The sequence below is a fragment of the Arachis ipaensis genome, chromosome B1, assembly GCF_059453495.1.
Source record: "Arachis ipaensis isolate K30076 ecotype BB chromosome B1, ASM5945349v1, whole genome shotgun sequence".
NCBI lineage: Eukaryota > Viridiplantae > Streptophyta > Magnoliopsida > Fabales > Fabaceae > Arachis > Arachis ipaensis.
In genome coordinates this window covers 142,745,145-142,767,383 of record NC_142436.1, presented here as the reverse complement: position 1 = coordinate 142,767,383, position 22,239 = coordinate 142,745,145, and the positions used below count along the sequence as shown (strand labels likewise).

The 22,239-nt window shown below is 37.4% G+C and overlaps 1 pseudogene; it reads left to right on the top strand.

Annotated features, from left to right (window-relative positions):
* Positions 1-17,720: 17,720 nt before the first annotated feature.
* On the top strand, positions 17,721-20,970 carry LOC110262440 (uncharacterized; annotated as a pseudogene).
* Positions 20,971-22,239: the final 1,269 nt, after the last annotated feature.

Below are 22,239 nucleotides of genomic sequence, written 5' to 3'. Positions count from 1 at the left end.
GTGTTGAATATGTATAAAGGAAGTAGGATTTGAGTTTGGTTTGTAAAGAAAATTGAGGTTTGAGGTGTTTGTGAAAAATTGATTTTTTACCGAACTTCAGCGAGCCATAACTCGACTTTCGGATCCCTAAACTGTTTCAAACTTGTTTCATATAAAAATTGGGTCCGTGAAGTTTACGCCGTTTGAAGAATGGATGAAAAATGTTTTAAAACGAAATAGTTATGCGCGTCGAAAGTTTGGAGTGCAAAGTTGAAAATTCTGCAGCATTCAGCATTTTTGCTGTACTGCATAACTTGCGTACGCGACCACTGCACGCAACGCGACTAACCTATTCGGGTTGGGTATCTCGCGTACGCGAGCAGGGTGCTTGCGTACACAAGCATAGAAATCTATACGGCCACGCATACGTGTGGCCCACGCGTACGCGTGACCTTTCAGTAATGCACTCCCATGTGTATGCGTGGCCCCTGTTTCATCAAATCTGGATTTTGTGTTTTTAAGCTAAACTACAAACTTCCAAACCTCTATTTCCATTCTGTTAATTCTGAATCTTACTAGTAAGTCTTGGAACATGTTGGGGTTAGGAGATGGTGATAACTTGGAGGTGAAGTAAGCTTGGAAATTGATGAATTAAGAATGAAAAGTGCGAAGATGTGACTGAATTAGAATTTAGGGGTGAATGTTGAGTCTGGAAATGACTGGTATGGCCGGAATGGTCGAGATGGCAAGGTTTGGGGTGCAAACCCGTTTGCGTGTTAACTTGAAAATGTGTTCGGATGGCAAGTTGAGGACGGAAGTTCTCTCTCTTGTCGTGATGGGGATGTGGGAAAGATGGAAAGGCACTTTCCTTCGTATTGTTTGTCCCATATTCTTCTCTAGTTGCAAGGTGGAAAGGCACACTCCTTCGATGTGGAAAGGCACTCTCCTTCATGAAACCTCCAGGAGAAGGTGGAAAAGCACTCTGCTTCATTTATGATCCTCCTGGAGATGCGCAATCTAGAGACAAATGTCTGGGTTAGCTACAAGATGTGTCGGGTTCTGGCAAAGTAACTGGTGCGTGAGCTCACGGTTAGTAGGATAGACATTCATCATATACATTTGTATGAATTGTTTGCTATTGCATTAATTGGGAATGTCTAAGTGTTTTTTAATATGCTAATTGTTATACTTGCTATTTGTATTACTTGTATTCTACCAGTGTTTGCCATTGTCTGCTTGTATGTCTGTGCAATTTCATTGGAGTTGGAGGAATGGAGGAAAGGCGGGGAGATTGAGGGTTCTAGTTAGGTTTTAGTTAGGTTTAGGAATCCCCAAAGGACCACCCTTTCATGGTTTCTGTTTTACTCTTTTAAGCTTTATAATCTGAGTGTCGGCATTCTAGGATTGCCTCTGGCATTCCTAGGACCTTATATCTTATGTGCGTGGCACTTTTCCCATGCTGAGAACCTCTAGTTCTTATTCCATACTATATTGTTGTTTTTCAGATGCAGGTCGAGAGGCACCTCGCTAGGCGTCTGGAGTTCTGCAGCGAAGTGGTTTTTTATTTTAGGGTTTTACTTTTGGTCTTTTTGTTATATGTGTATAGACTCTCCTCATATATACTTGTGTTATTTTGTACCTCTTAGAGATTTATGGAGAACTAGGGTTTTATGTATATGTATTTTGGACTTTGGGTTATGTATATAAATATGTAAATATTCTCCAGCCAGCCTTAGCTTCGTAGGCTGAGTTAAAAGCTTGTTATTTTGTATTCTTGACCCTATATTCCTACTTTCTATTTAATTATGCTTATGATCCTTAGTTTTCTTCGCACACAAGTAATCTTGTTTCCTGAGCGTTGCACTTTTTATTTTGCGATTTTGCTTTATCCGTTTTTCAAGGCTCTTTGTATACTGTATCCTTTTCAATATTATTATATATAAATTTTATTTTAGAGGTCATAATACCACACCACCTCTATTTTACGGCTTAAGCGTAAAGCCCTGTGTGGTAGGGTGTTACATTATGGTATCATAGTGGTTCGTTCCTATAGAGCCTGGGGACGGCCTGACTATGCTTCTGTGCATTCTCTGTGCATGTATTTATGTGTTAGTAGGATATCTAACTGATATATGTGGCATAAACGTTCATGAGCATGCATTTGGAACTTGAAGCACTAGACTTGCGATATTGAGACTAATCAACTTGATATCACTTGTTTGGTGTGTATAGGAACCAGATGTTGACTCGCGGGCAAGGCAGAGGTAGGATAGGGAATGCTAATCCTGAACCGACAAGGAACAACCTTGTAGACTTCATGGCTGCGTTGGAAAACATGGCTGCGGCTATGCAAGCAACAGCCGAAGTGCTGGGTAACCAAATGAACCCCGGGAACAATGGGAATAATGGCGTTGAGGGTCCAATGACGCTTGTCTCTTTCCTAAAGGTTCACCCTCCGACCTTTAGGGGAACTTCAAACCCCACTGAGGCGGATAACTGGATTCAGGTGATGGAGCGGGCACTGCAAGCTCAGCAGGTTCCCGAGGAGCATTAGGTCAAATCCGGGACTTATCAGCTGCAAGGTGAGGCCCAGTATTGGTGGCAGGGTACTCAACGTATCCTACAGCCAGACGGTGTTGTAATCTCTTAGGAAGTGTTCAGCACAGAATTTTATAGAAAGTATTTTCCAAGCTCGGTCAGAAACGCTAAAGAACTTGAATTGCTTCAATTAAAACAAGGCCAAATGACTGTTGCTGAGTATACTAATAGATTCGAAGAACTGTGCCAATTTTCTCGCAGTTGCCAAGGTGTGCCTAAGGATTTTGCGGAATAAAAGTGCATTAAGTACGAGGGGGCCTTCGAAGTGATATTCTGAGCTTTGTTGCACCGGCACCAAGGAGTCAAGAATTCAAGAGGACTGGAAACTACCATCCAGATAGGCAGAATAAAAACAAGCAAGATCTGTGTTACCGGTGCAGATCACCAGGGCATCTGGTTAGGGATTGTCCTAGTCCAGGTGGGAGGACTCATGATGCATATCGATCACAACCACAAGGCTAAGGTAATTACAATGATCAAATTTAAGGAGCAATGTATCATTATGGGATACCATGATTACTCATAGACTAAGATAGAGAAGAAAAACCTAACAGTGAAATGTCAAGCCTAGTATTGGACTTAGAACCAAAACAAATCGTTCCGAGTAGGGTATTGCCATCAAAGCTTGCAGAGTTTATTGAGGCTTCTGGTTGGCGTTGGACGAATGATCAAGACTCTTAGAGATAAGCAAATCAGAGGGCGGCAGCGAAAGCACATAGAATAGGAAGACCTTAGGACTGCTATGCGTTGAATATAAAGGCGGACTACGCTCACGTATTCATTATGTCAGATGAAATTTTCGAGGGCAAAAATTTCTGTTAGGGGGGTATGATGTAAAACCCGAGAGATTAGTAAATAATTAGCGAATAAATTAATTATTACCCAAGAACATTAGAAAATGAAATTTTGTAGTTTAACATGATAGAGAAAACTAAAATAAGAATTTTGACACTAATTTCAAAGAATTGGGCTAAACGGGCCGAACCGGGCGAATCGGTTCCGTATTTTCCCCAAGGCCCAACCCATTTCTCCCTTTCATTAATAAGTAAGTTTCAGTCATTTCCCTTGTTTCAAAGATGAAACACGCTGGGAAGAGAGGAAGGGAACAAAGATTATACAAATCCTTGTTCCAAAAATTTCAATCTCACATAAGTTTTGATCTGGAGCTCTGATCGTCGCACCGTTTATGGCCACGCGACCGCAGCGTTGAGCTCTACAAGGCCCAGTGGTCAATTTGGTTAGGAAGTCTCATTTTCAATCTCAGTTCTTCCTTCCCTAATTTTTGAAATTATATGAATTTTGATGTTGAAACTTTGTTGATTTTAATGTTTAGGATCAAACTAGCTTAGCAAACTTGCCGGGTTTTGACCCAATTCTCTGTTGGTAAGGTGAGGAACGTTTAACCCTTTTCTAGTTATTTAATTAGTGAACCATATAATAATTTTAGTGTTATTTTGTGAAATTAGTTCGGATTGTGTATTTTGGGAACAAATTGGTAAAGTTGGAGACTTGATATTGGATTTTGGGGAGCCAAAAACCCGTTTGGTGTGACCTTGGAAGCTTGGGTCTTGGAAACGGTGGTTAATTGTGGTGTTTCGGATTATACGTGGAAATCGGCCAAGGTATGGTTTAGGTTTCTCGTATTTAATATGTAATGTTCTGTGAAAACCTAGGCTAGACAACCATAGGATATGAATGAATGCATGAGTATGTAAGTTGTTTAGTGATTTAATGATTGAGGTAGGACGTGGAGGTTTTGTCATTTTAAATGGTATGTTGTTGTGTTGAATATGTGTAAAGGAAGTAGGATTTGAGTTTGGTTTGTAAAGAAATTGAGGTTTGAGCTGTTTGTGAAAAATTGATTTTTAACTGAATTCGGCGAGTCATAACTCGACTTTCAGACCCCCAAATTGTTTCAAACTTGTTTTATATAAAAATTGGGTCTATGAAGTTTATGCCATTTGAAGAATGGATGAAAAATGTTTTAAAACGAAATAGTTATGCACGTCGGAAGTTTAGAGTGTAAAGTTGAAAATTCTACAACATTCAGCATTTTTGTTGTTCTGCATAACTTGCATATGCGACCACTACACGTGACGCGATCAACCTATTTGGGTTGGGTATCTCGCGTACGCCAGCATAGAAAATTGTACGTCTACGCGTGATGCGTGAGCATCTTTCCTATCTTTTCCTCGTGAATTTGCATTTGAATTTGTTAAGTTTAATCAAGATTTAAGTATTTTTGAGCCACTATGAATGCTATTTTGAGTCGTGTGCAATTTGGTTTATTTCAGGTAGCATTCGGATGGATTTGACAGGATTTGTGTAGAAGAAAAGGAAGAAATTGGATGATACTGTCAACCTTGACCTCTTTGCACTCCAACGGATATAACTTGAGCTACAAAGGTCAAATTGATACAGTTTTAATGGCATTGAAAAGCTAACTTCCAAAGCTTTCCAACGATATATAATAGTATACACTTTTTTTCCGAACCACATAGAGTTGGTGGAGCCAAACTTGGGATTCTCCAAGTTTGGCGCCATGATCATTGCAAACTCGCCAAACACACTGCCTTGGTGGTGCCAAACCCAAGTTTGACGCCAAGATGAAGAAAAAGTGGCATTGCATGAGGTTGAAGTGGTACCAAACTTGGAATTTTCCAAGTTTGGTGCCAACCTTAATGAACTTTGTGGTCCCCATTCGTCCCAGAGGAGCAGCTCGAGATGATTTATTTTATTTTGATTTAAACTTTTATTTTATTTATAAATAGGAAAAGATTTTTACATTAATTAGGATTAGATATAAAAAGAAAAAAGAATCAGCCCTTCGGGCTCATCTGATCTCTTTCTTTTACCTCATTCCGCAATTTACAGTTTTTCTGAATCCTAGTTTTCCGCAATTTACCTTGTGGTTCTGAAGCATATCTCCATTGATTGGAGTGCTCAGAAATTGTGATCTCTTGGTGATATTCCCAGCCACCATCAGAGATTGGTGATGGTGGGTAATATCCCATAAAATTTGTTTGATCACAAGATGAGTTGAACTCCATTTACATTTTGTAAAACACAACACCATTGAAAATTGAAATTCATGTCTCAGAGAAAGAATTTTTTAGTAAGGCAATAACTCAAACACCTTGCTATCAACTTAAAACAGAGAACAAAAACAAAGAAAAATGCTTAATCTAGACTTCTCACCCACTTAATCATTGTTGATCTATATCAATTCGCGGCAATGGCGCAAAAAACTTGATGGGTGGAAATTGGATTCCACACCAAAACTCACCGGCAAGTATACCAGGTCGCATCAAGTAGTAAAACTCACTTAGAGTGAGGTCAATCCCACAGGGATTGATGTATCAAGCAACTTTAGTGAGTGATTAGTCTAGTCAAGCTAACATTGAAGTGAAATTGAAGCAATAGAATATAAATTGCAGGAATTATAAATTACAGGAAGTAAAGTGACTGAATCTTAAAGAACAAGAAAAATAAATTGGCAGAATCTTAAATGACAAGAAAGGTAAATTGCATGAAATGTAAAGAGGGCTGGGTGTTGGAAATTAAAGAAAGCAATGAAGCAAGCAATCAAAGAGATCTTGAGAACAAGTGACAGGAAATTTAAAGTGCAGGAAAATTAAATTCAGATCACAGTAGCTCAAATGTAAAGTGCAGAGGAACAAAAGTGCAGGAAAGTAAATTGGGAGCAATAGGAACAGAAAGTAAAAACTTTAGAGAAGAAAATTATAGCAGAAAAGTAAACTAGCAAGAAGACTTAGATCAATTCTCAAATATCAAAGAGAAATTAACAATTTCTCTTGAAATAGCAAAAACAGAAAGAAAACCAAGAGCTCAATTGCTCTCTCGATCAAAACAGAAAGGAAATTGTAGAAGAAGGAATTTGAACTTGCATAAGCCAATTTGAATTCAATACTTGAAATAAAAAAATACAGAAAAATAAAAGTATTTCAAAGAGAATTCTCTATTCTACTCTACTCCAATTGCTCTCTAGCAGAGCCAGCCTCCCTTTCTAAAATGGAGCAGATGCCTTTTTATAGGCTTTTACAAAATTAAAATGAAATTGAAATTGAAAATAAATTACAATTAAATGAAATTCCTATTCTAACTATCTCTTGTGCCTTTGAGTGATGATAATGGACTTTGCTTGCTTTGGATTTGAAAAAGAGTGGATCTGGATGTTGGCAATTGATTGAAAATGGGCTAGGGACCAGCTCCAGTGGAGTGCTCAGTGAGAAGAGTGAACGTAGTGCTCACTGGCTCCTTGTGTCAAGCCTCGTGCCAAGCTTCTTGGTGCATCATGGGGCTTCCTTGTAGCGCTCCGTGAAGTGAACTAACGTAGCGCTCCTTTGATGCGCTTGTCCCCCATTCGAACCTTGGCTGTCCCATTTGTGAAGGTCACGCTTCACTTTTATTCATGAGGGGGGCCTGAAAACTTTGAAAAAGTTAATGTAGCGCTCAATTTTTAAACGCTACCTCCTTGACTTAATGGTGCTTCCCTTGGTGCGCATTGCTTTGCTTGGCAAGAGCGCTCCGTTGCTTTGGTGAATGCTGGCCTTGTTTTGCCTTTGTTGCGCATTACTTCCTTGCCTTGTGAATGCCCGAGAAAGTGAAAAGAATTCAACATAGCGCTCCCTTTCTTCCTTGGATGAGCGCTCCGTTAATTCAATGAACGCTATTCCTTTCTTTGCTTTCATTGGCTTTTATTAATGCCTTAGCTTGTATGCATGCTTTCATTTGTTTTATTAATTAAATGCTAATGCATTACGTTAAAGCATGACATGTTCTTTGGCCAATTGGCTTTAATGGCTTTAATAGTGAAATGTATGCTTTAATTTATAATGCATTACGTGCATGCTTGCTTTGGCCTTAGCATTCATTCATTCCATTAGTAATTAAATAAGAGTAGTGCTAGGGAGCCAATGGCCTAAGTGTACAATGTGTACAATAGGCTAAATCTTTGATTTATGAATAAATTGAACATCACCTATACTATGCAGAATAACCATCCGGGATAACCATCTGGATACCAAGGATAATAAACATCTCATGTTATAAAAAGCTAATTTGGAGTTTACCAAGGTTCGAACTCTTGACCTTCCAGATCTGAAACTCTAATACCATGTCCTGAAACCACTCATCCCAAAAGCGTAACCTGAAAGGACAATGTAATACTAATAATCATATCTCTAATACTTTCTAAACCTTCATTGTACACATTGTACGCTTAGGTCATTGGCTCCCTATACTTTCTCATTAAATAATGGAATTAAATGCATGCATGCTTTATTAATAATGCCACTTAATGAACGCCCTGGTTCATTGGCTTTAAATGCATGCATAAGGCATTATAATGCCATGACTTTATGGTCATGGGCCACGCTTTTAAAAGCGTGGCCCTAAGGTTCCAAAGCGTGCTCAATCTTCAAAGCGTGCCCCAAAATTCTTCTTTTTTTTGAGCTGATTTTGTGCTATTTTGCTTCTTTTTCCACTTATTTCCTACAAAATTTATAAAATCAAAAGATCAAAGAAATATACCGTTTAAGCACAAAAGCATTCAATATTTAAGCACTAATCATTAATTTCTTGTATGAAAAAGCATAGAAAAATATGACATGATGAAATGTCAGCAATCGACCCTCATTCACTTGAGGTACTACTTGGTACGACCTGGTGCACTTGCCCGTTAGTTTGTGGGCTATAAATTCCGCACCAACGCGTACGCGTTACGCATGACCTTTCAGTAATGCACTCTCACGCGTACGCGTGGCCGCTGTTTCAGCAAATCTGGATTTTGTGTTTTTAAGCCAAACTATAAACTTCTAAACCTCTATTTTCATTCTGTTAATCTTGAATCTTATTAGTAAGTCTAGGAACATGATGGGGTTAGGAGATGGTGGTTACTTGGGGGTGAAGTAAGCTTAGAAATTGACGAATTAAGAATGAAATTGCGAAGATGTGACTGAATTAGAATTTAGGGGTGAATGTTGAGACTGGCAATGACTGGTATGGCCGGAATGGTCAAGATGACAAGGTTTGGGGTGCGAACCCGTTTGCGTGTTAACTTGAAAATGTGTTCGGATGGCAAGTTGAGGACGGAAGTTATCCCTCTTGTCGTGATGGGGATGTGGGGGAAGGTGGAAAGGCACTCTCATCTGTATTGTTTTCCCTACGTTCTTCTCTAGTTGCAAGGTGGAAAGGCACGCTCCTTCGATGTTCAAAGGCACTCTCCTTCGTGAAACCTCCAGGAGAAGGTGGAAAAGAACTCTCCTTCATTTATGAGATGCGCAACCTAGAGACAAATGTCTGAGTTAGCTACCAGATGTGTTGGGTTCTGGCAAAGTAACTGATGCGTGAGCTCACGTCCAGTAGGATAGACATTCATCGTATGCATTTGTATGAATTGTTTGCTGGTGCATTAATTGGGAATGCCTAAGTGATTTTTAATATGCTAATTGTTGTACTTGCTATTTGTATTACTTGTATTCTACCTGTGTTTGCCATTGTCTAATTGTATGTCTGTGCAATTCATTGGAGTTGGAGGAACGGAGGAAAGGTGGGGAAATTGAGGGTTCAAGTTAGGTTTAGGGATCCCCAGAGGACCACCCCTTTCATGGTTTCTATTTTAGTCCTTTAAGCTTTATAATCAGAGTGTCGGCGTTCGGAGGAAAGGACTTAAAGCTTATATCTATTTTAGTCCTCCTATACTATATCCTTTTCAATATTATTATATATAAATTTTATTTTAGAGGTTGTAATACCACACCACGTCTGTTTTACAGCTTAAGCGTAAAGCCCTGTGTGGTAGGGTGTTACATTATGGTATCAAAGTGGTTCGTTCCTATAGAGCCTGAGGGATGGTCTGACTATGCTTTTGTGCATTCTCTGTGCGTGTATTTATGTGCTACTAGGATATCTAACTTATATATGTGGCATAAACATTCATGAGCATGCATTTAGAACTTGAAGCACTAGACTTGCGATATTGAGACTGATCAACTTGATATCACTTGTTTGGTGTGTATAAGAACCAGTTGTCGACTCGCGGGCACGGTCGCGGGCGAGACAGAGGTAGATAGGGAATGCTAATCCTGAACCGACAGGGAACAACCCTGTAGACTTCATGGCTACCCTGAAAAACATGGCTGCGGCTATGCAGGCAACAATTGAAGCGTTGGGTAACCAAATGAACCACGGGAACAATGGGAATAATGGCGATGAGGGTCCAATGACGCTTGCCTCTTTCCTGAAGGTTCACCCTCTGATCTTCAGGGGAACTTCAAACCCTACTGAGGTGGATAAATGGATTCAGGCGATGGAGCGAGCACTACCGGCTCAGCAGGTTCCCCAGGAGCATTAGGTCAAATCCGGGACTTATCAGCTGCAAGGTGAGGCCCAGTATTGGTGGCAGGGTACTTGACGTATCCTGCAGCCAGACGGTGTTGTAATCTCTTGGGAAGTGTTCCGAACAGAATTTTACAGAAAGTATTTTCCAAGCTCGGTCAGAAAAGCTAAAGAACTTGAATTGCTTCAATTAAAATAAGTCCAAATGACTGTTGCTGAGTATACTAACAGATTCGAAGAACTTTGCCGATTTTCTCGCATTTGCCAAGGTGCGCTTGAGGATTTTGCGGAATGAAAGTGCATTAAGTACGAGGGGGGCTTTCAGAGTGATATTCTGAGCTTTGTTGCACCGATGGAGATCAGGGTATTTTCTGAACTTGTGAACAATAGCTGAAGAATCTGTGAGAAAGGCAGCCGTGGCAGAGAATGATAACCGGGAGTCCCTCCGAAGAGACCACCGTCAGAACTTGGCCCCAAGGAGTCAAGAATTTAAGAGGACTGGGAACTACCGTCCAGATAGGTAGCATAAAAGCAAGCAAGATCTGTGTTACCGATGCAGATCACTAGGGCATCTGGTTAGGGATTGTCCTAGTCCAGGTGGGAGGACTCATGATGCAGATCGATCACAACCACAAGGTTAAGGTAATTGCAATAATCGAATTTAAGGAGCAATGTATCATTATGGGATACCATGATTACTCATAGCCTAAGATAGGGAAGAAAAACCTAACAGTGAAATGTCAAGTCTAGTATTGGACTTAGAACCAAACCAAATCGTTCCGAGTATGGTATTGTCGTCAAAGCTTGCAGAGTTTAATGAGGCTTCTTGTTGGCGTTGGACGAATGATCAAGACTTTTAGAGATAAGCAAATAAGAGGGCGGCAGCGAAAGCACATAGAATAGGAAGACCTTAGAATTGCTATGCGTTAAATATAAAGGCGGACTACACTCACGTATTCGTTGTGCCGGATGAAATTTTCGAGGGCGAAAATTTCTGTTAGGGGGTAGGATGTTAAACCCGAGAGATTATTAAATAATTAGTGAATAAATTAATTATTACTCAAGAAAATTATAAAATGAAATTTTGTAGTTTAACATGATAGAGAAAACTAAAATAAGAATTTTGACACTAATTTAAAAGAATTTGGCCCAAGATTGGGCCAAACGGGCCGAACCGAACGAACCAGACCCATATTTGGATCAAGGCCCAACCCATTTCTGCCTTTCATTAATAAGTTTCAGTCATTTCCCTTGTTTCAAAGATGAAACATGCTGGGAAGAGAGGAAGGGAGCAAAGATTATACAAATCCTTGTTCCAAAAATTTCAATCTCGCCTAAGTTTTGATCTGGAGCTCCGATCGCTGCACCGTTTGTAGCCACGCGACCGCAGCGTTGATCTCTACAAGGTCCAGTGGTCAATTTGGTAAGGAAGTCTCATTTTCAACCGCAGTTCTTCCTTCCCTAATTTCGAAATTAGATGAATTTGGATGTTGAAACTTTGTTGATTTTAATTTTTAGGATCAAACTAGCTTAGCAAACTTGTCAGGTTTTGACCCAATTCTCTGTTGGTAGGGTGAGAAACGTTTAATCCTTTTCAAGTTATTTAATTAGTGAACCCTATGGTAATTTTAGTGTTATTTTGTGAAATTAATTCGGATTGTGTATTTTGGAAACAAATTGGTAAAGTTGGAGACTTGATATTGGATTTTGGGGAGTCGGAAACCCGTTTGGTGTGACCTTGTGGTTAATTGTGGTGTTTCAGATTATACATGGAAATAAGCCAAGGTATGGTTTAGGTTTCTCGTATTTAATATATAATGTTCTGTGAAAACTTATGCTAGAAAACCATAGGATAGGAATGAATGCATGAGTATGTAAGTTGTTTAGTGCTTTAATGAGATATGTTGAACAAGGTTGAGTTTTGGTTGGTTTTTGATATTGGTGATAAAATGCTAAATGATGAATTGATGATGTTTGATAAGGTATGAGGGTGAATATGTATTTGTGACGGATTGTTGATGAAACTTGTTGATTTAAGTGATGAAATTAGGTATGAAAATATGTATATAGGAGTATAAGTAATTGAGGTAGGGCATGGAGGTTTTGGCATTTTAAATGGTATGTTGTTGTGTTGAATATGTGTAAAGGAAGTAGGATTTGAGTTTGGTTTGTAAAGAAAATTGAGGTTTTGAGGTGTTTGTGAAAAATTGATTTTTGACCGAATTTCGGCGAGCCATAACTTGGCTTCCGGACCCCCAAATTGTTTCAAACTTGTTTCATATAAGAATTGGGTCTGTGAAGTTTACGTGTTCGAAGAATGGATGATAAATATTTTAAAACGAAATAGTTTTGCGCGTCGAAAGTTTGGAGTGCAAAGATGAAACTTCTGCAGCATTTAACATTTTTGTTGTTCTGTATAACTTGCGTACGCAATCACTGCACGCGACGTGACCACTGCACGCAACGTGACCAACATATTCGGTTTGGATATCTCACGTACGCCCACGCATACGCATGACCTTTTAGTAATGGACTCCCACGCGTACGCGTGGTCCCTATTTCAGCAAATCTGGATTTTGTGTTTTTAAGCTAAACTACAAACTTCCAGACCTCTATTTCCATTCTGTTAATCCTGAATCTTATTAGTAAGTCTAGGAACATGATGGGGTTAGGAGATAGTGGTAACTTGGGGGTGAAGTAAGCTTGGAAATTGACGAATTAAGAATGAAAAGTGTGAAAATGTGACTGAATTAGAATTTAGGGGTGAATATTGAGACTGGCAATGACTGGTATGGCCGGAATGGTCGAGATGGCAAGGTTTGGGGTGCGAACCCGTTTGCGTGTTAACTTAAAAATGTGTTCGGATGGCAAGTTGAAGACGGAAGTTCTCCCTCTTGTCGTGATGGGGATGTAGGAAAGGTGGAAATGCACCCTCTTTCGTATTGTTTCCCCCCACATTCTTCTCTAGTTGCAAGGTGGAAAGGCACACTCCTTCGATGTGGAAAGACACTCTCCTTCGTGAAACCTCTAAGAGAAGGTGGAAAGACACTCTCCTTCGTTTATGACCCTTCTGGAGGTGCGCAACCTAGAGACAAATGTCTGGGTTAGTTACCAGATGTGTCGGGTTCTGGCAAAGTAACCGACGCATGAGCTCACGGCTACTAGAATAGACATTCATCATATGCATTTGTATGAATTGTTTGCTGGTGCATTAATTGGGAATGCCAAAGTGATTTTTAATATGCTAATTGTTATATTTACTATTTGTATTACTTGTATTCTACCTGTGTTTGCCATTGTCTGCTTATATGTCTGTACAATTTCATTGGAGTTGGAGGAACGGAGGAAAGGCGGGGAGATTGAGGGTTCTAGTTAGGTTTTAGTTAGGTTTAGGAATCCCCAGAGGACCACCCCTTTCATGGTTTCTATTTTACTCCTTTAAGCTTTATAATCTGATTGTCGGCGTTTTAGGATTACTTCTGGCATTTCCGGGACCTTATATCTTATGTGCGTGGCACCTTTATCATGCTCAGAACCTCTGGTTCTCATTCCATACTATGTTGTTGTTTTTCAGATGCAGGTCGAGAGGCACCTCGCTAGGCGTCTGGAGTTCTGCAGCGAAGTGGATTTTCATTTTGGGATTTTACTTTTGGTCTTTTGATATATGTGTATAGACTCTCCTTATATATACTTGTGTTATTTTGTATCTCTTAGAGGTTTATGGAGAACTAAGGTTTTATGTATATGTATTTTGGACTTTGGGTTATGTATATAAATATGTAAATATTCTCTGGCAAGCCTTAGCTTCGCCGGTTGAGTTAGGAGCTTGTTATTTTGTATTCTTGACCCTCTATTCTTACTTTCTGTTTAATTATGCTTATAATCCTTAGTTTTTTTCGTACGTAAGTAATCTTGTTTTCTGAGCGTTGTGCTTTTTATTTTGCGATTTTGCTTTATCCGTTTTTCAAGACTCCTTGTATACTGTATCCTTTTTAATATTATTATATATAAATTTTATTTTAGAGGTCGTAATATTATACCACCTCTGTTTTACGATTTAAGCGTAAAGCCCTGTGTGATAGGGTATTACAGTTATTGTTGTTGTGTGTAAATGGGGTAGGTCCTTCACATGTTTGAAGGAAGTTGAAGAAGCAGCAACGATTCTTATTGGAGTAATTGGTCGAAACTCTTCTATGATTTCCAGACCCATTATTTGATCAATCGTGGAAGTTGTAGCACCGTACCAATAATAATAATAATATAATTGGTTTTGGTTTTGATGCCCTATGATGAAATTTTTGAATATTAGTTAGTGGTAGCAAAATTGGATTTTTTATTGTGAATTTTTAATAGATAATTTATTACATAAAATTATAAAATTTTAAATTTTATCAGTTTAAAAAGTATTGAATTTAAATATTTAAAAGGTATATATTAAATTTTTAGTAATTTTATTTTATATTTAGTTAAATCGGTTGAATTTCGATTGAATTTCGGTTAAATCTCTGAACTATTGAACCAGTCATTCTACCGATTTATTGACCAGTTCGATTCTCGCAACCTTAGGAGTAAAGTACTCTTTGAGTTTCATCCCCCTCCTGTAGTGTCCATCATGCTAACTGAGGAAAGTTGCATGGAGAAGAGCTAAATCAATCTTGAATCTCGGCCAAGAGATTAATGTAATCGTGACGGCGATAAAGACAGTTCACACGAGGACTGCAACGATATTTGACTAAGTGAAAAACATGTTAGTCTACATATGTGAAGAGGATCTACCATTCTTAATTATTGGGGTCTTATTTTTGTTAACCCCTTTAGAATTTATCAAGCTGTTTAAATTTATCAACTTCTTGCTATAAGATTAGTTAGTTTCAAGAAAATGCTGAATTAGCATCACTGTTGCCAATCCATGACCATGGACCCATGACAACTTGAATGCAAGTTGCAAGTCTACATAGAAGACGATTTTCCTTAACTGAATTGAAATAGAAAAAATCATAATGTTTCTCTTCTTTATATAACAATAACGTTTGACTCAATTCAACAACAATAAAGAAACTCAAGTCCGAACAATTGCTCATAAAAATATGAAAAATAGAAAGGGCATACACAATTCACCTTTTTGGGAGGAGGTGGAAGCAAATGTCAGAAAGCACAGCGAAGCTTGCAAGAACAAGAAGCACAAGCCAAACCCTAAACCCCAATCCTTATGTGAAGAGGAGTGCGGTGCAATAGAATAAAATTGAGGAACACGAGCACATGAAGCTGGTGGCAGATGTTGCCCAGTATTTCAATGTCGTATAGTGAATCTCTACATACATGCAAAATTAAATAAAAATTCATCAAATTACAAATCGAAACAAAACAATCATCATCATCATTAATTATCATCATATGTTAATTGTAAAATACACAGAATTGAAATTGCAAAAGTATAGAGCTTTGAAGATTAACTTGTACTAATGAAAATCCACTTAATAATTGCGTCAACTTGAAGAGTAGAAGAGTAAGAAGAGTCATGGTACCGAGGAGGATTTCGGAAGAAGCACCGCGTCTGAAATGAATTCATGAGAATTCGGTGTAATGAGAAAAAACGAGAATATTGAGAATTTGGATGAAATCGAGAAATTGAATAGAAACAAGTAGATACCTGATGCAGAAAAGAAAAGAGGAAGAAGCGACAAAGTCACCAAAGTTTTCATGATGTTGTCCATAGGGTTTCTTCGTTGGGAAAGGTCTTCCGACAACAACTTTTGTTGAAACAAAGGCTTTGTTGCTGATTTCGTAAAATTTTATCATGGGACAATTTTAAAATATTGAAAGACTTATAATTTTTTAATATAATTTTAATAAATTATTTATAAATTAAATATAAATTATTAGATCTTTTATCAATTTAATCTAATATTTTAAAATATTATTTTTTTGGTAAGTTACAAGACCTAAATCCAAAAAAGAAGAAACAAAACAAAAGCACACTAACTAATGGGACACATAACTCCCCTTTAAATCATCAGCAAGTTGTTTTTGAAGAAGATTGGGATCGCTATCAATGAATATGAATCCAGGTGATTTCACCAAACTTCAAATTTTATGGTGCATGAACTTAGAATATGAATCTAAGTGACTTCACTGAACTTAATTTTAATACATTTGAATTTCAACATCTCTAATATTATTAAGAGTAAATGAAAGAAAAAAATTCTAACACCACGTTACAATGCTTATGATAACATTTTAAAGGCTACGTTTGATTTTGAGAATGAGACAATAAGATACTGAGAATAAAACAACAAAGATAAAGATACAAAAATTAGTATTTTTATATTTTGTTTTGGGATAAATTAAAATAAATTATAAAAATTTAATTTATTTTTTTTATTAAAAATTTTAAAAAGAAAAATATAATAATAAAAAATATAATTATAAAAATTAATAAGGATAATCAAATAAAAAATAAATTATGTTTTTTGTTAATATCTTTTTATCTTATGGTTGTGTTTATTTGTTGAGATATGGACACTACTTATTAAACACAATAGTATATGTCTACCGTTTGTTTGTTAAAACACAAATTTAAATAAATATAGTATATAGATACACAAAATACATTTATTTAGTATTTTTTTTAACTGAGACACAAAAATACAATATATAAAACATAAACTTAATTTTTTTATCCCTAATTATTTTTAAAATTATTAATACATAAGACACAATGCATAAGACTCAAAAAATAAAATTGATATTTAATTTATATATATGTGTCTTATATTATTATCAAATATATTATAAAATTTTTGTATTTTTATATCTATATATTTTTGTATATTTGTGTATATATTTATATGTCTCAAAGACACTAACACAATCTATCTATCTACATTTAAATATTTAATATCTCGGAACACCAATGAATACCAACACCAGCAATAGAAGACGACCCACCTTCCTTGCCTTCATTTTCATCTAATAGAAGACGACCAACACCAACACTAGTGACAAGAACACTTCATTTGAATCAAAGACCCAATTCATTAAGGGTCTTTGCCTCGCAGGAAGAGCCCCCGAAGCTCAATAGCCAGGACTTGATGGAACTCAAGTTTGGATGCTTACTTGGAGAGGACCCTAAGGTAGCGTTTGGTGGAGAGATAGAGACGGAAAGACTGAGACTGAGAGACTGAGACTAAGAGACAAAGATTGAAATAAATTTTAATATTCTGTTTGGTGCAAAGTGTGAAACAGAAATTGAAACAAGAATGAAACTCTAATTTAATTTATACAAAAAGTAAAATTGGAATTAATTAATTGAAATGAAGATATTTTAGGTATAAAATATTATTAAAGTTTCAGTCTCTATCTCTAAAAATTTTAGTCACATGTGTCCCTACTTTTTGGAGGTACTGAAATACTGAAATTTTAGGGACAGAGACAAAAAATTTAGTACCAGTCTCTAAACCAAAAAACATGATACTGAGTCTCAGTCTCTCAGTCTCTGTCTCAGTACCTCAAAACAAACGCTACCTAAGCTTACTCTCGCCAAGGTTTCTTTCTTTTTCTTCTCAAATTTCCTTATTCTTCACCTTTTTGCCTATTTATTTCTATTTGTTTGTTAGGGTCCTTTAAAGGAATAACTTGAATTTTGCTCTGTGTATGTGCTTGTTGATGAATTATATTCATTGTTGTACTAGTTGTTTCAGATAATAGGAAGAAGGGGAAACACGTTGAGGTAGAGGAAGTTCCATTTGAAGGTTCTAAGAAAAGGAAGTCATGGAGTAAATTAGATGGTTTGGATTTGGTGCGGCCTGTTCCAGCTAAAGGGGTCAACCTTCGAATCCAGTGATAACAAAGTTCCATTGGAGATTAAGAAACCGAGCCAACAGCAGAGTAATGCAGGGAATGTCAATAAAAGTAGTGTACCTAATACTATTCTGAGAAAGCCACCGCAGAGTAATGCAGGGAGTTTCAATAAAAGTAGTGCTCCTAAAGTCCTAATATTATTCTGAGAAAGCCAACCGTGTATAAAGAGGATGATGAGGACGTGTTATCGAGGTTGAGAGTAAGACCAAATTTGTATCAGCACATGCAGGATGGACAAGTGAAGGAGAAGATATGTCACTTTTGGGGAAACCTGAACCACCACTTGCCAAGGATGAAGATACAAACCAAGAATCTTTTACTCGTGCGGACAACGAAAATGATTTGAAGATGAGTGCAGAAGATTCAAGTGGTGAAGCTGGTAACTGGACATTATTAGAATAGCTGCATAAATCGGAGAGTAACAATGACGAACAGTCTACTGATTCAAATGTTATGCTTAAAAATGATGTAGGTGCTAATATTCATTTGAATATAGAGTCAAGTAAAGTATGCGACTTGTCCTTTATTAATTTCATGCTTGATTGATTAGGAATTGGAGCAGCATTATGAGTTCCAACAGGAGCTGTCTGATTCAAGTCAACTATCAAATTTAAGTTCAGTTGATAAAGTGGAATTGTCTGTGCAAGCTACACAACAGGGAAAGCCGCAAAGGTATGTGAAATTACCATTATAATTGTATATTTCAGTTTATGATTGCAATGCTAGTTACAGCTAACTTTAAGGCATTTTCAAAATAGATTAGACTAACATGTGAAGTAAACCTCACATATTGTTGAAGAGAATGCTTTTATGAATACCGGAGGTTAAAAAACAATGATGAACTAGGGAATCCTTTTGATGTTTCAAATTTTCAGGTTAGATTATATGGAATATATAAGTTATTTATCTGATGCTGATGCTTTTGAATAGAACCTTTATGCTATTTGTTAATGTAGGAGGGTGAAGATGCTAATTGGACCACGGCAGAAGATTTGATTAGGAATGGAGATAGGGTAGATGTGGAAATATTAAGCTGTAGTAGCAAAGGCTTCATTGTAAGTACTTAATATCTTCATTTGTAATATTTCTTAGAATTGGATGCATTTCTCTTTGTATATAGCCTCTGAATTTGACTACACCATTTCAGGCATCTTTTGGTTCTTTGGTAGGATTCCTGCCGTACCATAATCTTGTTTCCAAGTGGAAGTTCTTAGCTTTTGAGTCATGGTTAAGAAAGAAGGGATTGGATCCATCCATGTACAAGCAGAGCTTAGACACTATTACAAGCTATGATGCTGAAAATAAAAATGTTTCTCCCAATTCTCCTCTGTATCAGGAGAATGATACTAATGTTGAAGAGAAACTTTCTCCAGATATGAAAATGGAAGATCTGTTAAGGATTTATGACTAAGAGAAAATTAAGTTCTTGTCCTCGTTTATTTGGCAAGTTTGGTGCTTAAAATACAAGAACACTTTACAGATGTTTTTCCAAAATTTATTTTCAAATGTGAAGTTCGAATGTCATCCTTCTTTTTATAATACTCAATGATATGCAGAAAGTTAGAGCGAATCTATTGTCGGTGGAAAAAAAATCTAGAAAGCTCATATTTTCACTAAAACCAATAGAGAAGGAAGACCTACTTGAGAAGAGAAATCTCATGGTAACTACTTAAGTTATGATAACTGTTCTTGAATTAGCATGAGGCATGTGTTGTTGAGTGGATGCAACATCAAGTGATCTTTCGATACCTTACTTTCGAATTTTTGTAGAGCTATGTAAAGAATTTTATATTTAATATATGGGTCGTTCATTTTGACAATCTTATTTCGTCGTCTCATTAAAGCTACGAGAATTGGAAGTGCCTTGTTTAACCTTTTCTTTTTTGGTGTGTGTGCATGTGTGTAGCTTGAAGGGGAGTCTGCACTAATTCATTAATCAGAATTATCATGGGATGCCACTTTGAACCCAGCATCATACTTCAAGATTCGTCAGGTATTTTGCTCCAAGACAGTGACAATTAGGAAAGTGGATAATTATTTTTGAATACAAGCTATAAATGATCTATTTCTATGGAATTAGCCAAATATTTTCCATTCTCTAAATATATGAGGCATTAGTTGGGTAGCCCAGATGTGCATAGTCTTTCTACGCTGTTTTACTTTGAGGCCTACTTCTTGCTCCAGGTTATAGAGATAAAAGTTCTGCAATTAGACTTTGCTCTTGGGCACATATCTTTATCGTTAAAGGGAGTCATGGTAATATATCTACATGAATATTTAATCTTTGAACATTTTCTTTATTTAAAAACTTGGAGATTTTACAAATCGCGACCTTCCTTCAGCAGCCCGATCCATTAATGGATTCCCTGGAGTCTGTAGTTGGGGAGCATGGACACTTAGACAGGAGACTGGAAGGAGCTCAAACAGATGAAGAGGTAATGACCTTCAATCTTTATCTGGGAATGTAGAAGTTACTTTAAATACTATGAAAAGTAGTGTAATCAACTACACTTCTCTCTATTTTCTGGTTGGTTTTATGGTTTGACATGGCTAATTATAATATCATGCTCGCTTTTGACAGTGGCCTGAAGTTGAATCTCTCATCAAAGAATTACAAAAGATTTAGGGGATCGAGTCTGTTTCAAAAAGCCGGTTCTTCAGAAGCCTTGGTTTGGCACTAACTTTCCAGGTATAAAACACATTTGAACCTCTGCATGTGGATATGCATTTAATTGTTTGCTTTTAACCCGCCAGAACTTGCCATCAAGTTAGCATTATGCATCATGCAATTCGGGTTCTGCACATGGTTGAGGAAGATTGATCAACTCTCATGTGAAGAAGTTATTGTCTTATAATTTTGTAGTTGAAAAATATAATGTTGCTGGTGAAAACTGAAAAATATGATTGGATCTTGGTTTATTTGATTGCAGGTTTACATGGTATTGATTTTCGACAATCAGTACAAGTTGCTGGCTGGATCTGGAAACAAAATACAAGAGGTAATGCTTTTTGGTGGTCTACTTTGTATACATGCAGATGATAGTTGAAGGGATTATTGATGTTAATCCCTCTGATCTGCATATGAATCATGTTGGGCAGGTGACAGTTGAAACGTGTATAGATAAAGAAAGGATGAAATTGGTGATAATGACATGTACCAATAGAGTGGAATAGTGGCTGCAAAGTGCAAAAACTGCATATTTTTTTTTGGCGAGTGCAGGCTGCAAGCCCCCAACCGAAGTTGATTATAGATTACAAGATAGGACGGTGAAACACCCACTTGGGCAAGAGCATAGTTGTACAATTTCATTATAAAGGTGTGTCCTTTTTTAGGGCAAATCACTGATATAAGCCAAGGGGAGGAAAAATTTACACCAATCAGCCAAATCAAAAACTGGTTCATAAATTAACCAAAAGATATTTCTATATAGTTCGAATCACCCAAATTCGAACTTCAATCTCCATGTAATTCGAATCATACTGATTCGATTTACACACACGCACACACCCACTAATTTGAATTATCCTGATTCGAATTACACAGTAATTCGAATCAGGGTGTTTCAAATTACTCATGCTTTGGCTATAAAAGGAGTTTGAACCAACCTCATTCGAACCACTTTTCCATTATCATACCCCACCAAATCCCAGAGAAAACGACCCAGAATGACTCCAACAAGGGCTCGAGCAGGATATTCAGCCCATGGGGGATAATCCGGACAGACTATATCGTTTGGATGGAGTAGCTCATATAGCCAGGGTCATCAACGAAGAGGTTAGTACGTAATCTTTTTTTTTTAAAGTAGGATTAAGTAACTTATTCGTTTGTTTATATACGTTATGTTAGTGGTTTTGATGGTAAATGACGTTGGTAACATTGTATGTGACTGATTTTTTATGTTTTGTTAGTGATAATGTATGTGATTTTGTTAGTGGTTTTGCAAGTGGTTTTGTTAGCGGTTTTACAAGTGGTTTATGTTAGTGGTTTCGTTAGTGGTTTTGCAAGTGGTTTATGTTAGTGGTTTTGCAAGTGGTTTATGTTAGTGGTTTTGTTAGTGGTTTTGCAAGTGGTTTATGTTAGTGGTTTTGTAATTGATTTTGTAAGTGGTTTTAATTATCTGGTCTATTATATGTGCAGCCCCAACGATGCATCTCGAGCATGCGACGACAGCAGGGCATGCGACCGGACGAGAGGTACATTCCGTACTTGTAGATGGCGGGATTATACCATTTTGCGAGACTGAACGAGAGATGGTTCAGATTGGATGAGCCCCTTGTGAGTGCTTTCGTTGAGCGGTGGTGTTCGGAGACGCACACATTTCACATGCCGTTCGGGGAGTGCACGATCACACTGCAGGACGTGGCGTACCAGTTGGGGTTGCCGGTCGACGGACGTTATGTCAGTGGTTGCTTGACGGATTTCCAGACATATATCCAGGATGG